We start from the raw sequence: 14,789 nt of genomic DNA on the forward strand, positions 1-14,789 counted from the left end.
CCGACGACGTCGAGGCTGCTGGGTTCATCCTGCGACCGTTGTGCATGCCGTCCGTGCAACGCCGATGACAGGCGTGCGACGCCCGTCATTGGGTGTACACAAATTGATCATGGCCACAGGAATCGCGTTCCTCCTGAACACGATTTTTCCAGAAATTAATTTTTTTTAATTAATTTAAATTTTCTAACCAAAAATTAAAATTATCTAAATGATCTAATCATTCATCCATAATTATCATGCGATTCTAATAAACATATACCACATATATAATATCAATCATGGCATAATTAATTTAAACGAAAAGTACATATAGGCTCTGATACCACTGTTGAGAAATCCCGAGATTGTTGCAACCCAGTTGCGCAGCGGAAAAATAAAATCTCTGTTGATTTCCTTTCTCAGAATCTGAGTGCTTTGTTTAATTCAAAAGATGGATATGAGACTAACCTGTTAATCTCGTCAAGCAGATATAATGCCGGACTGATGGTGTTGCCTTTTCAAACGAACACCCTCAATGGTATCCACACGAACGTTTTCTATCATTTTAGAGTGCTAGCTCTCTCAATGATGGATAGATTATGTGCTCCACAATCTACAATCTTTTAGACTGAGTTTTCTCAAAACCGTTGTCACCACTCTCTTCGTAGAAAGAGTATTTATATGTTTCAGTCTTTTGTTTTCCCACAACTCTTTTCCTAAAAGAGTTGTACTACTCTTTTCCCAAAAGAGTTGTGTTCAGAACCCACTATCACAATCTCGCAGATACTCAAATATCTTTATGTGATAGAGTCCTTTATTTGTAACAGTTACAGATAGATTGCAGATCTTTTTAAATATTATTATCTTATAATAATAAATAATTAATAATAATAACACTTTATTATTATTAATTATACTAATGGGCTTTTAGCCCATTAATATAGCACATCAACAACGTTCTTGTGTGTGACCCAATAGGCTCACATTAATTGACAATAGGCCCAGTCCAACAAGACCTATAAGTCATAAGTGGCCTCTAGCAAGACATTATGACTACCCAACTAATATGAGGATCAATAGTCCGATAAAGCCTATTAAATAGAACATGAATTAGTCCCTTTGTAACACGATATCTAGTTTGAACATAAGTCATGGTCAATGTCAAACTTACAATGTTCAAACTTATGATTTCTCGATCTCTAAGTAGACTGATAAATTCAAATGATATTGATCACACTATCAATTCATTTGAGCACGGCTATGCATTTCTCAGTCTCACTTATCGAGGGGCCCAGAAGATATCTCTCTCATAGAGAGGGACAAATCCTATCTTGATTGTTCATTATCCTCTACATAATTTCTATTATGCTCAATCATAACCTTTATGATTGTCCGATTAAAGACAACGTTTGGTTATGTCAAAACATAATAGTCCTTATGTTGGAAACTATGACAATCTCAAGTCAAAGGATTAAGACATAACTACTTTGAGATTCACTTATGACAATGATCCATATAGTGATCTCAATACGGGTCCATCCAATACTTTGTTCTCTAACAAGTATTTATGATTATTGAATTATATCAACATATACATAATCATCTCATGATTATCAATCAATAATCATACCAGTTATATTTTATTATTATCAACATAATAATAAGTAACCAGGGATGATAATCATTATTATGTAACATGCAAACAAATAATAATGATAAAAACCTCTTTTATTAATAACCAAAACGAAATACAAAAAAAGCCCAAGATAATGGCCTAGGGCATATACACTAACAATATGTACTATGTTGTTTTGCATTAGAATTCACGAATATGATGCATTGCATAATATGTTATTGATGTGGATGGATATTGGATGACCCACTAGCCCTCAATATAATATGTAATGTAATGTAAAGAAATGTTTCATGGTTTAGTATTGTGCTTGGCCCTAACAGTAGTGGTAATCCCTTTTTGTACATGATCCTTATGAAAATGTTTTAATGATGATATATGTGGAACCAAGCTTGATATATGTAATGTTGACCCAACTAGAGTATTTGATGAGGGCTCTAGTATGGGGTTTGTATGTCTTAAGTTATGGTGCATGCACAGGTCAAGCTTGGTAAATAAAAAGTTTAAAGTTTTTATGAAATGTATGATTATGTATGGGATTTTATCAGATTGGATGTATAGTAGGCTTGCTACGGGTCCCGGCGACATTAAGTCGATCTGGATCCTAGCGCCGGTAGCGGTCCGGTTTCCGGGTCGTTACATTTATATTTAACACAAGTTATAATATAGCATATGAAATAAAATATTTTCCTATTCATAAATTTGATATAAAATATATAAAGGAAGCGAATGTGATTTGTGGTATTAAAATTAGAATGATAGTATAATTATATCACAAGAGCATTAATATTGAGCTTTTCTATACAATGCTAATTCTCAAAGAAGAATAGAGATGATATTATCACTCATTTTAGATATGCACATATTATTAAAAGATTGTTGTATCTAATAAATTTTTTAGACTTGATATAATTTATGCTATGTAGATTGAGCAAATTTACATATAACCGCAGTGACGATCATTGGGTTGCATTAGTTAGACTAATGAAATATTTGAGAGGTACAATAAATTATGATATCTTATATAGTGGATTTCTCACTGTATAAGGATACAATGATACTAACTAGATTTCAGATTCATATGAGAAAAAATTCATTAGTGGTTATGTATTCACTCCAAGAGGTGGCGCAATTATGTGAAAATCAATCCAAACAAATCATCATTACTAAATCCACTATGGAGTCAAAGTTTAATGATAAAAAATTAGCTGGAGCTGAAGCTGAGTGGCTAATAAACTTCTTAGTAAATATTTCGTTAGGAATAAAACTAACACTATTTGTGTCAATGCGTTGTAATTGTCAAGTGACAATATCCATTGTAAAGAATAAAACTTTTAATAGTAAAAATAGATATATTCATCTAAGACATAATATGATTAAACAACTATTGAGAAATGGAATTATACCCATTAATTATGTGAAGTCAAAGTGAATTTGGCCAATTTTTATACTAAATCTTTAAGAAAGAAGTTAATAAATGAAATATCGAGGGGAGTAGGTCTTAGGCAATTTGAAATTAACAGTGATAGAAACCCAACCTTTGTGATTGGAGATCCCATAAAAAAGATTTATATGGGTAATAACAAGTCATTTGTTAGTTCTGCTAGCACTATTTAACTTTGTTCCTTCCTATGATGTGAGAAGCTTTAGACTGCATTAAATGAGAGAATGAGCTAAAAGCTCTTAATGATGTTTATAGCCCTTATGGGTGGTGTATAGATTATAGTACACACTTGATGGTATCACCTATATAAGTGTGGAGTGAGGCTACTTCTATGAGACTGTGACATAATCTCTAGAGCACTTATAAACTATTAGGCGTGCACATGGCCTATTAGCGCAAAACAACATTGACAATAAGATCTATAGAGTGTTATGAGATTGATAGGATATTAGCATACCAAAAAGAGTTTTTTGTTCATAGAAACAAAAGTTTCACCAATTACTCGGTATGTTAAATTTTATTAATCTAAATTTGGTTTATAGTCCAAAAGACATTAGATTCGAAACATATACACTTAAATCTTAAGCTCAGCAATGAAAACCTTTTGAAATATGTCTGGGATTATTGTAAAAATGAATTTATATTTCAAAAGATTTTAACTTATCAATACATATTCATTTTTTACCTTTCAAATATTTTTAGATCTCGAATCTCAAAATATATATATGATGATCTGAGATCCAGAAAATAGGGTTTTACAATGGGTTCTGTAAAACTGGAAAAAGCCTAGACCTAGAGGAGAGTATTTCTCCTTTTATATGTTTCCTTTTGTCTGTTAGTGACGTGTAACAGAACGTGTGTCATTGGGCCACCTGTCCCTGCTACGTTGATACGAACGTACGAGGGAATCAGATCTCTGCCCCATGCGTAACGGCCCCCTGATTCTCCCGGACGCGCGTGCGGGTGGTCCCATGTGAAAGATGGGTAGATCTTCTTCCTGAATCCGGGCCAGGCCGGAAGATATGATATGGGCTAAGCCCAGAGAGGATTTGTTCATCTGGCGCAAAGAGCTAGGCCGGCCTGCCCGGGGAGATTGGTGGGAGTTTGGTCTCAAGGCTGGCGGACTGGCGGATTTGGCTTGGATCATAAGAAAGACTTGAGGGCCTCTAAGTACTGGGCTGATATCACGGGCTTGGCCCCAGACCGGGGTGGAGAAATCCAGCAGTCATCAATTGCCCCTTTACCTTCTCGTTAGTTATTGTTTGGCTGATGAGGGGGTAAATATCGAGAGTAATAATGACCGCGCCGCCTAAAGGACACGTCTACTCAGAACATCTTCTCCTCTCATCACAATTCTCATATTTCAAATTCTTTCTGTCTTCTCGAAACCTTTGCTCTCTTTTGCCTTCTGCGCGATTTGCCTACTTCGTCTTTCTGCCCCAGCCTCTTTCAAGGTACGCTCTTCTCTTTATCCTTCCATGGATAGCCCGAGACTTCCCGATGTTCTTAGAGTAGAGTCTAATGTCACTCCATCTGTCCTAAAAAATTTCTTCTCTAGGGAGTACTTAGATACTCTCCTCTTTCGTATTTGGGCCCCCTACCCAAACGAGAGGATCGTTCTTCCTGATCCTCCTCCCTCCGACCTAATCGATCCTCAAAAGGATCTTAGCCTGGTCTTTTTCGCTAAACAAAGGGAGTTTGGCTTAACCTTCCCCTTTTCCCCTTTCTTCACCGAGGTCTTCCGGTATTTTAGGATAACCCCTCGGATGCTAGTTCCTAACTCCATTCTGTTCATGTCCTCCTTTGAATCTGTGTGTCTGAGCTGGGGGTTCACACCCACGGTGCATTTGTTTGTTTCTTTCTTCCGATTAGTTAGAGCAAATCAGGGTTTTTATTATTTTTCCCCTCGGGGGGGGGGCTTTCAATCTTTTCGAGTCATAAGGACTCAATAAAGGGCTGGATGGAGGGCTTTGCAGTAGTGGAGCTCAAGAAGGAGTCCGAGCTCATCTGGGACCTAGAACTCTCTTGGGAGGATGTTTCATTGAACTGCAATGACCTGCCCCAGCTTAGCCTTACCGAGAAGGTCGGGTATCTTCAACTGACTTCTGTTGAAAAGAAGTATGACGTTGAGAAATGTATGTTTGTGTCTAATCTTCGTGATATTAGAGACGCGGATACTCTACTATACTTAGCTGTGTTTTTCTGCCTTTGTGATCTGCGTGGCAGGGTATCTTACTTTGTAATGATTTTGGACTTTTGCAGCTTCCAACGTGAAGATGGACCAGATCAAGCCCCCGAAGAACCTTATACTGTCTCGCGAGAGCATGAACGCAGCTCTGGACGCCCTCCGGGCTGGGCAATCAGTGAAGGAGGCTACCCAGGAGGTGGCTAGGACTATTTCTGCCAGGACGGTTAGTAAGCCTCTTGCTCCACCCACCTCCCGAGCTCCCAAACCGAGTACCCGGGGAGCCAGGTCTGCCAAGCCCCCCGGCAGTAGATCGAGCTCGGCTGTTCAGCCCCCTCGAGCTTTCCGGTCCCGACGAACTTTCACTGAGGGGGCGAAGAAAGCTCCAGAAGATGCTGCTATGTCATCCGCAAGCGCTGATCCGGTGAGAGCGGACTCAACCCTGCCTCCAACAGATGCCGCCAGGCCACCCTCGGGTGCTGAGCTGGAGAGAGTGGAATTAGCTTCGCTTTCTGGGGAGACCTCTGAGGGGAGAATCAAGACCCCCATAACTGAAGAGACGGCTTCTGGAGGCGAAGCAAGGGTCATCCTTGTGGATGATGATGTAGGGGAAGCTGCTGACGAAGATGCTCTGGTTATTAGGGATATCCTCGCGGAGGCTGTGGAGGCTAAAACGGTTGAGGATGCTCTTCCTCAAAAGAAGTCCCCAAGTGTCCCTGAAGAGGTTTCTGGGAGGATGGAGAGCAAGCGTCCTCTCCACCCTGACGCTCCTGGCGTCAAACCATATAAGTTTAGACTTTCATCCTTCTGTTTTAGATCTGGCCAGCATAAAGCCAACTGCATAAGAGCAAGTATTTAGTCCTCCAACTAATAAACTTAAAATAATTTAGAAACACAAATGTTCTCAGCAATCACTTAGAAGCCAGCTACTTCAACCCTGCCAAATGTTATTAAGGTCAGAGAAGGCAACAAGTGAAAACCAGGCATATAAAAATTTAAAAAAACAAAAATAAACAAACTAAATGTGCTATATAATAAAATATATCATGAATTTTATAAAAAGGTGGAGCATGCTAGAAAAATAAACCACAGATGAGATAAATTAGTATACAGATTCATCGTTAACAAAACCTCTGTGTGTCCAAATATCAAAACTTACATTTTTCCTAAGAACATTTTCATCATTACATTGAGATGTAAAAGGTTGAAGAGTCCATTTTATGGGTAGAGAAACCAAATTTTACAACTAGTGAACTCACTTCTAGTCCATAATTTAGTGTTTAGTTTCAATTTAAAGATTAACCAGAAAAACTAGCATCTGGTAGGAAAGATGTCCTAAAAATAAGCAAAAAGCAACAAATCATGCTCCAAACTTTCAAATACTAAGATTCAAATGTTGAATTTGCATGTGAATTTCACATCTAACCACAGAAATAATGCTCCAAACTAGCAATAGCAACAGTCCACATAATTAGTATGAATGGGCATTTGGTCTAGTGGTATGATTCTCGCTTTGGGTGCGAAAGGTCTCGAGTTCGATTCTCGAAATGCCCCCATTTTGCCATTTCAATTAACAAGATTTTTTTGAGCAAGTCAATCCTAGCCTAAGTCTAATAGGAGAACAAATATTTCATGCTTTTTTAATAGCTTAGATCTACTAGATCTTTATCTATGCCAATGAATTTACAGAGTAAATTAGTAGCACTGATTACAATTTAAATTGCTTTTGAGCAGAGGAATCAAAGCCCAGGTCAATCATATATATATACATATATATATATATATATATATATATATATGTATGTATAAGACTTTAGTTTCCTAACAAGATCCCATGCAATCAAATTTAAAAAAGAAAAGAGAGAGAGAGAGAGAAACAAAAAGAACATTAGATATTGGCACCAGGTAGACAAACGATAGCAGCATCAATGATCATAAATCAAGCATTCAGTATCAGTAACATGCATAGATACATTTCATTGAATCCAAAGACGATAAGAATAAGGCTTTAAGGTCTTGTTCACCCAATTCGAAATGAAATTAAGCATTATTAAAGCAAATAACATCAGCAGCTGGCCATTTGGTTTAGTTGTATGATCTCACTTAGGGTGCAGTAGGTCCCAAGTTCCATTCTCATTTCCACCCTATTTTTGGGATTCTTAGCCATTCTATACAGATGCACTTTTTATGGTTTATGAAGATGATATTCAGACTAACAATTAGCAAGCTCAGAATCATACCTGTATCTAGTTCCATTCAATTCATCAAGGGGGGAATAGCAATTTACCTGAACCCTGCAAAATAAAACAACTATTGAGAGCAAATTCTCTAGAAAAATGATCAATCAAAGACATGCTGAATTAGAGAATACAAACATAAAACAATAAACAGGTAGTGCACACATGTTAAGTATAGAATTCAGATCAACCCTATCCATCAAGGCAAAAGAAACAGGCAATTTGCCCGAGTATGCTCATGTAGGTAACTCGCGCTATTTTTGACATGGTCTCATAACTTTTTTGAACAATCTATATTTTCACAAACTTAACATTTTTGTTTTACTGCTCAAATTATTTAGGTCATGCATCCCAAATTTCAAGTTGACTGCATATTGAAGGTTTGAAAATTAAATAACTCTTTTAAGCTAATTATTTTCCTAAATATAATTTAGGGCCAAACAACATGTTACAAATGAAGCACTTATTCATATTTGGTTCATCTAAAACGCGACATGCATGGTATACATGAAAACAGCAGTAAATACAAGAATTTTTTTAGAAAACATGACAAAAATAATTATTTGAAGCTTCTTTTAAATTATAAATTAAACAAACATAACAATTGGGCATTTGGTCTAGTGGTATGATTCTTGCTTTGGGTGCAAGAGGTCCCGAGTTCGATTCTCGGAATGCCCCAGCTTTTTGTCTTTTTTCATATCCAAATATTGAGATTAAAAACTGGCCCTGTACCTGTCCTTAGTCAACCATAGACTTTTTTAGGTATTTTTGTTCTGTTCCAAAAATTAAAATATATGGCCCTGTAATCTGCTCTGAAGTCAACTGCAGAAATACAAGTCCCAAGGCCCCCACCACCACCACTTTTCCTGTCTGTTTGTGCTTTTCAATGACCTTTTACCCAGTTATCAATTGAAAAGGCAGCTACTCTCTATGAAATGGTTGTGGAAATGAAAGTATGCAATAAGTGACCTGAAGATGGCAAGTAAAAATTCTAATAAAGCAATCAAGTAAATCTGCTATATATTGAACAGAAAGAAAAAAAAATCTGCTCTACATTAGGGAAGAAACCCTAACAGGATGTAATCTCAAGAAGAAGAAGAAAGAGTTAAAAAGAGAATAGGAAGAAAGAATATAGAAGACTTCATTAACAATATTATTGAATAACTTCTACATAACAGCTCCTTTGATACACAATTCCCTCGAATTCTCTATTTGCCTAACAGCTTAATCCACAACTATCAATTTTTCCCTCCAAATTATGAGCTGACTTTAGTTGACTTTTCCTGTGTTCACAGCTGATTTGCACACTCATTATTTTTCCTGTTCTCATACTTTCTCTTCTGTGATAATAGCCTCATCATGAGAACATTCTTGTCCCCAATAATGTTAAAATTTGGAAATTGAGTTTGAATAAATGTGCTATATTTCCAGTGGCATCCTAAGCTACCACTTTGAACCCATTTTTTTTTTCTTCTTCTAATATGATAAAAAAAATCAGAGAATTGAAACAAATGTCACTTGTCCCTTGTTGCCAATGAATGAAAGTATAGGCTGTTGGGAAATATTAGGACTGAACTACTGTTTCAGTATAGACACATGAAAGTATAAACTCTGGGTTGACAATTTGACATAGATTTGACTTTCTTTGCTACCACTTGATGTCCAGCCATAAATAAAAGGCCCAATCACATACTTTTTCTGAAAAGTTCCAGCAATAGGAAGAATGCTCTCTGCAGACTTTTTTTTATCAACTCTGATAAGACCTCAGCAGTTTACGTGTCCATTTACACAAACATTTCTAATGTTCAAATCATCCCTTGAAAAGGAATGCTTTGTCTTCCTTTGTCTTCTCCATCTTTCAGAAACATCTTCTTTAAGAATGACTAAACCAACAAAAGCTCCCTTTAAAATCAATTTCTTCTTCTGCCTTCTTGATAACTCCCATTTGAACTCCATGGAATTTATGAAATCACTAGGGTAGAATTCACAATCTTGGTTCTCAAAATAATGCCACTTCCTCGCAATGTTCCCAATTTCTCCAATTCCCTTCTTTTTTCTTTATGGAATATCTCCTCAAGAATCTCAACAACCAAAGAATCACATTTACAAATTGTCTTGTACAAATCCAGATTGCTTTAGTGGCATCCAAGAGATGCTCTTTCTGAATTTTCAACAGGTTCTAGAACAAGAATCTTATCTTGATTTAAGGTTGTAAATTTGATGTTGAAATCTCCATTTTTTCAGCAACAGCCAAGCTTTTCATCAAACTTCAACTTTGTTCCGAGATTGCTTTCTTCTAGGTAGCCAGCAATATGTTAGGGTCCCTAGAATAGGATCTAGTTATGGATCTATATAAAGAGTCTTTTGGCAGGATAGAAGGGGGTAAGGATGAATTTTTCTTTTTGCGACCTATTGTGAATAGCTGTTAGGCTCGTCAAAGAGAATTTGTAACCTCTTGAATTTAGAATACTCAAACACTTTTCTTTGAAAATTGTTCTCATCCTTCTTTTATTAAATTGTTGCATTTAAATATAAGAGTGAAATATAACTATCTCCTAAAAACAGGGAACCATGCACCCTCCTACCCCTAAGAAAAAGTAAAAATTAACTTTCGCTATTTACATCATGGGTTGACCACTAAGAACATGGCCTAACTACCTAACTCTTGAAAATATAACAACTAACGTACAAAAAAACTAACTTGCATTATTTGCTAACATTACTCACTCCTCTACTATGCGCTTGTCCTCAAGCACAAACTCAGGAATTTTCTAAGGATTGTTCAGCCAGTAGTTGGTCCGCTACGAACATCTCCTAGATCTTCATCAGCTAAATCCAGCCAGAATAATTTCTTGCACTAATGTCCTCAAATAAAAGGTTCATCACAATTAAAGCAAAGTCCTTTTCATCGTCGTTCCTCCATCACCTCGCGGTTCAAGTGCTTAATGATTTGGGTACCTTTTGCTTCCATTATTTATTAAGATGAATAATTGGTTGAAGGATTTGAGCACATATGGACCAATTTTTCTGTTCACAGAGTCAAGACATGCTCATAGCTAAAACCAAGTCCTTGAATTGGTGAAGCTCAACTTCCACTGCAATGTATTCTTGCAATCCACTGATATACAACTATATTTTCTGCTCTTGGTTGAGGAGGCCAACTCGTGAGACAAGGATTTCAAACTGGGTTTGATACTGAGCAACAGTACTCGTTTGTTTCAACTTTGCTAATCCTCCCAATTTATGGCTTCGAATTGGGGGGCCAAAATGCAAGTTGCATTGGTGCGAGAATTCCTCTCAAGTTGGATCAGGAACATCCAATAATATCTGCGTATACCACAATTGAGCAATTCCCTCTAGGTGATAGGAGGCTAAGCTCACCTTTTCTTTCTCGAGTGTTGATTGATGGCAGAAAAAATGTTGACAACAGCTAAGCCAACCCAAAGGGTCTTCTAGCCCATTGAAGAGAGGGAAGTCAAGTTTTGTGAATTTTGACACAATCGAGTTTCCTCCAGGATTTTCAGAAACTGTCGTACTAGAAATTTCCTTATCTTTTCGTATTTTTGTTTGACTTTCAGCGCTTGAAGAAGACATCCCCTTCTTTGTCAATTCCAAGTCAAGAGACGTGGCGTCTAATTTGGTGTGAAGTTGTTTAATTTTCTCATTTTTGGATTGGTTGGCTTGCTGCTTGGCTAAGAGTAAGTTATAGAGTTTGTTAAGCTGTTCTTGAACTGATTCACCCATAACTATTGGCTCTGATACCAATTTGTTAGGATCCCTAGAATAGGATCTAGTTATGGGTCTGTGTAAAGAGTCTTTTGGTTAGATAAGGTGAGGATAGATTTTTTTTTGCGACCTATTGTGAATAGCTATAGGGCACATCAGAGGAAACCTATAACCTCTTGACTTTATAGTACTCATAGATTTTTTTTCGGAAATTTTTCTCACCCTCCTGAAAACAGGAAACCTTCAGCCTCCTACCGCTAAGAAAAAACAAAAACTAATTTGCACTGTCTACGTCATGGGTTGACCACTAAAAACATGACTAAACCACTAATAACATGACTCTTGAAAATATGACAACTAACTTGCAAAAAACTAACTTGCATTATTTTCGAACACAATATTTACAAAATCATTTTCTTTAAAACCTTTATCAATCTTTGCTTCTTGAGCTTGGAATTTCTGCTCCAAATCCTGAAATAGATCATTCAGGTCTGATCCAATTTCAGACCCAAACCCGCCTTATTTCTTGCCTTCAGAGGGCAGGTTTTCGCTTGGAAGTGGCAGCATTCCCCTGTTAGCCAACCCATTTTTCCCATGAGACCCAAAATTAGAGACTTTAACTCTCCTATGGAAGTTTCCATAGAATTAATAGAGTTTTTAAACTCCAAAATTCTTTTCCATGGCTTCTGTATCATTCCTAACTCCAAGTTGTAGATTCTTGAAGTCAGATTTCAGAATCTCCAATTCCTTCCTTGTCCGGTGACTCTCCAACTGAAAGAACCTCCATCTCTGCTACCTAACTGATCCTTGACTAACCACAGCAGATTTTGCCATGCCCTGCAAGCTGCAACCCCCAGAAACCAGACTGCATGTAGAGCCCTCCCCACCCCCCCCCCCCCCCAAAAAAAAAAAAAAACAAGAACAAAAGACTCTCTAATACCAAATTTCGTTAATAATATTCTTTTATATCTCCTACATAAGCTTACAGCTCCTTTTATACACAATTCCCTCCAAATTCTCCAACTCCCCACCAACTTGTCCACAACTAACAACTTTTCCCTCCAATTTACAAGCTGATTTTAGTTGACTTTCCATGCGCTCACACCAACTTTTCACACTTGTTCATTTTCCCTATTTTCATACTTTCTCCTACTACACCTCAAGAAAACAGAATTTCATGGCAGATAGAGCAAGCTAAAAAGGAAAAACAAAGAGCTAGTGTATGAGTATAATGATTCATTGCTAATCAAAACCTTCAATTACCAGAATACCTAAGCTTACATTTACTGAGAACATTTTCACCAATACTTTCAGAAAGAAAGGTTGCAAAATTTATCTATTGATAAACAAGACAATATTAAACCAATGAACTCGGTGCTAGTCCACAGTGTAGTAATTTGTTTCAGATTAAGACTGCAAGCTTAGGATCATACCTGTATCTAGCTCCATTCATCAAGAAGCAAAGGCAATTTACCCGAACTCTACCAGATGATACAAATAATATGAGCAAGTTCATTAACAAAAATTACAAGTCAGAGGTTGGCCAAAATTAAAGAATAGAACACATACCAAGAAACACTTGTGCAGACAAAGAAAATATATAACACACATATATGCATATCCCTTTGAATTTCTTACTCCAAATAAGAAATGTTCTCTCATCTGTCGAGGCATTCTGATTCAGTCATCAATTTTCACCAACTTTACCTGTCATCTCATTTCTGCTCCATATTACAACATTAGGCTTTGCTGCTATGGATCCTAATACCAGAACAAGTCACAGGCAGCAGACTGCTACTCGAGAAACTTACAACAACTAAGCATTAATCCCAAACTAGCTGGACTCAGTTTGCTATAATCCCAAACTACTTGGACACTTAATTAATAGCAAATTGACGCTGTCCCTCAACCCAAACTAAAAAGCTGGATGGAAATGAGCTACATCCAGACCTTGGTCGCATGTATCAACTCAAAATGCAGGGATACCATGACAGTCCTTTGTTGATTCAGATTATGAATCAAGAATACTTGAGAATCAATCTAATTTCATGACGTAATTTTTAAACAGAGAGATGCAGAAATTGATGCCATAACAAATGATGTCAAATTTAAGGGCAAATGGCCATTCCTTGCAGAAAAACAAATGTAAGCTGCAAAAGTACTGATGTCCACTTCTAGCATGCACAAGATGCACATACAATTTTTCATTTCATCTTTGTTTCAACGGTCGGTATGTTTAATTTTGTAGATAGGAATTCACTGAGAAAAGGGGGAAAAAGGAAAATTATTATCAATTACATAATATTTGCATTCATGTAAGCTGAGTATTTCTCTAAAGTCTAGTGTCCTACGCTATAAGAAACGAGCAAGACTGAAAGTCCAACACTGGGAATCAAATACAATATCCACGGCATATAGAAAGAACAACCATGTTTTAATTAATGAAATACATCAATAATTATATAAAACTATGGTGTTAATTCTAGCTATTGAGCAAAAGAAAAACGTCTGCAATGTTTCCAAACATGAATCTATGAGGTTACAACTGTAACTTTAATTGATTATAAGACTAGAGATCTAAAGAATGTGTATTTGAAGTTTTGCATACCATCACATTCAAGGCAACAATAAAACTCAAACAGAACCTGATAATCAAGGAACAGGAGAATTCATACATATGAAAATAAACATAAACAAATATGACACTCCACTAAACACCAAAAACACACACAAAAAAAAAAACAAAAAAGGCAAAACCCATAAAAATATCATTAAAAGCTTTCACTTCTTCTTCTCAATTGAACAAAACCAAGAGAGAGATAGAGAGAGAGTAGTAAAACAATAGCTAATTAAAACATGGGCATAGCTCAAGTACGGTTCTTGGAATACGTGCTCCATTCGGGTGCGTCAAAAAGGTGAAGACACTCCTCTGCTGCTTTGGCTACTAATTTGCAGACCTCCATTTTTTTTTTCATGCGGCTGTACAGTTCGTGTCGCCTCCGAATTTATCAGAGCTCTTATTTAATTCGCTAATTATCATTCTTAAGAAGAAAAATTAATTAAAAAAATATCTCGCCACCTTGCATGATTTAAAAAGGTAAAATAATTTATTAAAAACTAGATAATTATTTAATCAGTTTAATAATATTAAACCTCTTGTCTCACAAAAAAATTTTTTAAAAAATATTCTTTTCCATCCATCTCAGTTTATAAAATATTTTCCTTTTTAAATTATTTATTTACTTATAATATACTCTAATTTAATATGTATTGAAAAATAAAATTTATTATTTTTTAATTTATGTAAAAAGTAAATTGGACAGAGAATATATGTTAGAAAAATTATTCTGTTTCTAAAAAATGATTAATTAACCCCAATGAATCAAAGTATTACTATTTTTAATTAATTTTATCGATAATTATGCCTTAAATAAATTTTGGAGGCAATGTAAGAAATCTTTCCCTAAATTGATTTTACAACCTCCCTCCTCTTCTTTTATTAATTTTTGGATTTTAAAAATAACATTATCTTCCATAAACTTAATTTAGTGATAATAAGTAGTTTAATGATAATAAATAATTTAG

The 14,789-nt window shown here is 36.1% G+C and overlaps 1 long non-coding RNA gene and 2 other non-coding genes across 3 annotated transcripts; 2 read left to right on the forward strand and 1 right to left on the reverse strand.

Moving 5' to 3' along the window:
• Positions 1–6,562: 6,562 nt before the first annotated feature.
• On the reverse strand, positions 6,563–14,229 carry LOC122724941. The gene is made up of 2 exons (XR_006352386.1): positions 14,080–14,229; positions 6,563–7,535 (listed from the first exon to the last, which is right to left on the reverse strand). It is a non-coding gene; the product is annotated as an uncharacterized LOC122724941 (long non-coding RNA).
• On the forward strand, positions 6,724–6,795 carry TRNAP-UGG. The gene has a single exon. It is a non-coding gene; the product is annotated as a tRNA-Pro (tRNA).
• Positions 8,085–8,156, forward strand: TRNAP-UGG. The gene has a single exon. It is a non-coding gene; the product is annotated as a tRNA-Pro (tRNA).
• Positions 14,230–14,789: the final 560 nt, after the last annotated feature.

Source organism: Manihot esculenta, chromosome 10 (assembly GCF_001659605.2).
Source record: "Manihot esculenta cultivar AM560-2 chromosome 10, M.esculenta_v8, whole genome shotgun sequence".
Lineage (NCBI taxonomy): Eukaryota > Viridiplantae > Streptophyta > Magnoliopsida > Malpighiales > Euphorbiaceae > Manihot > Manihot esculenta.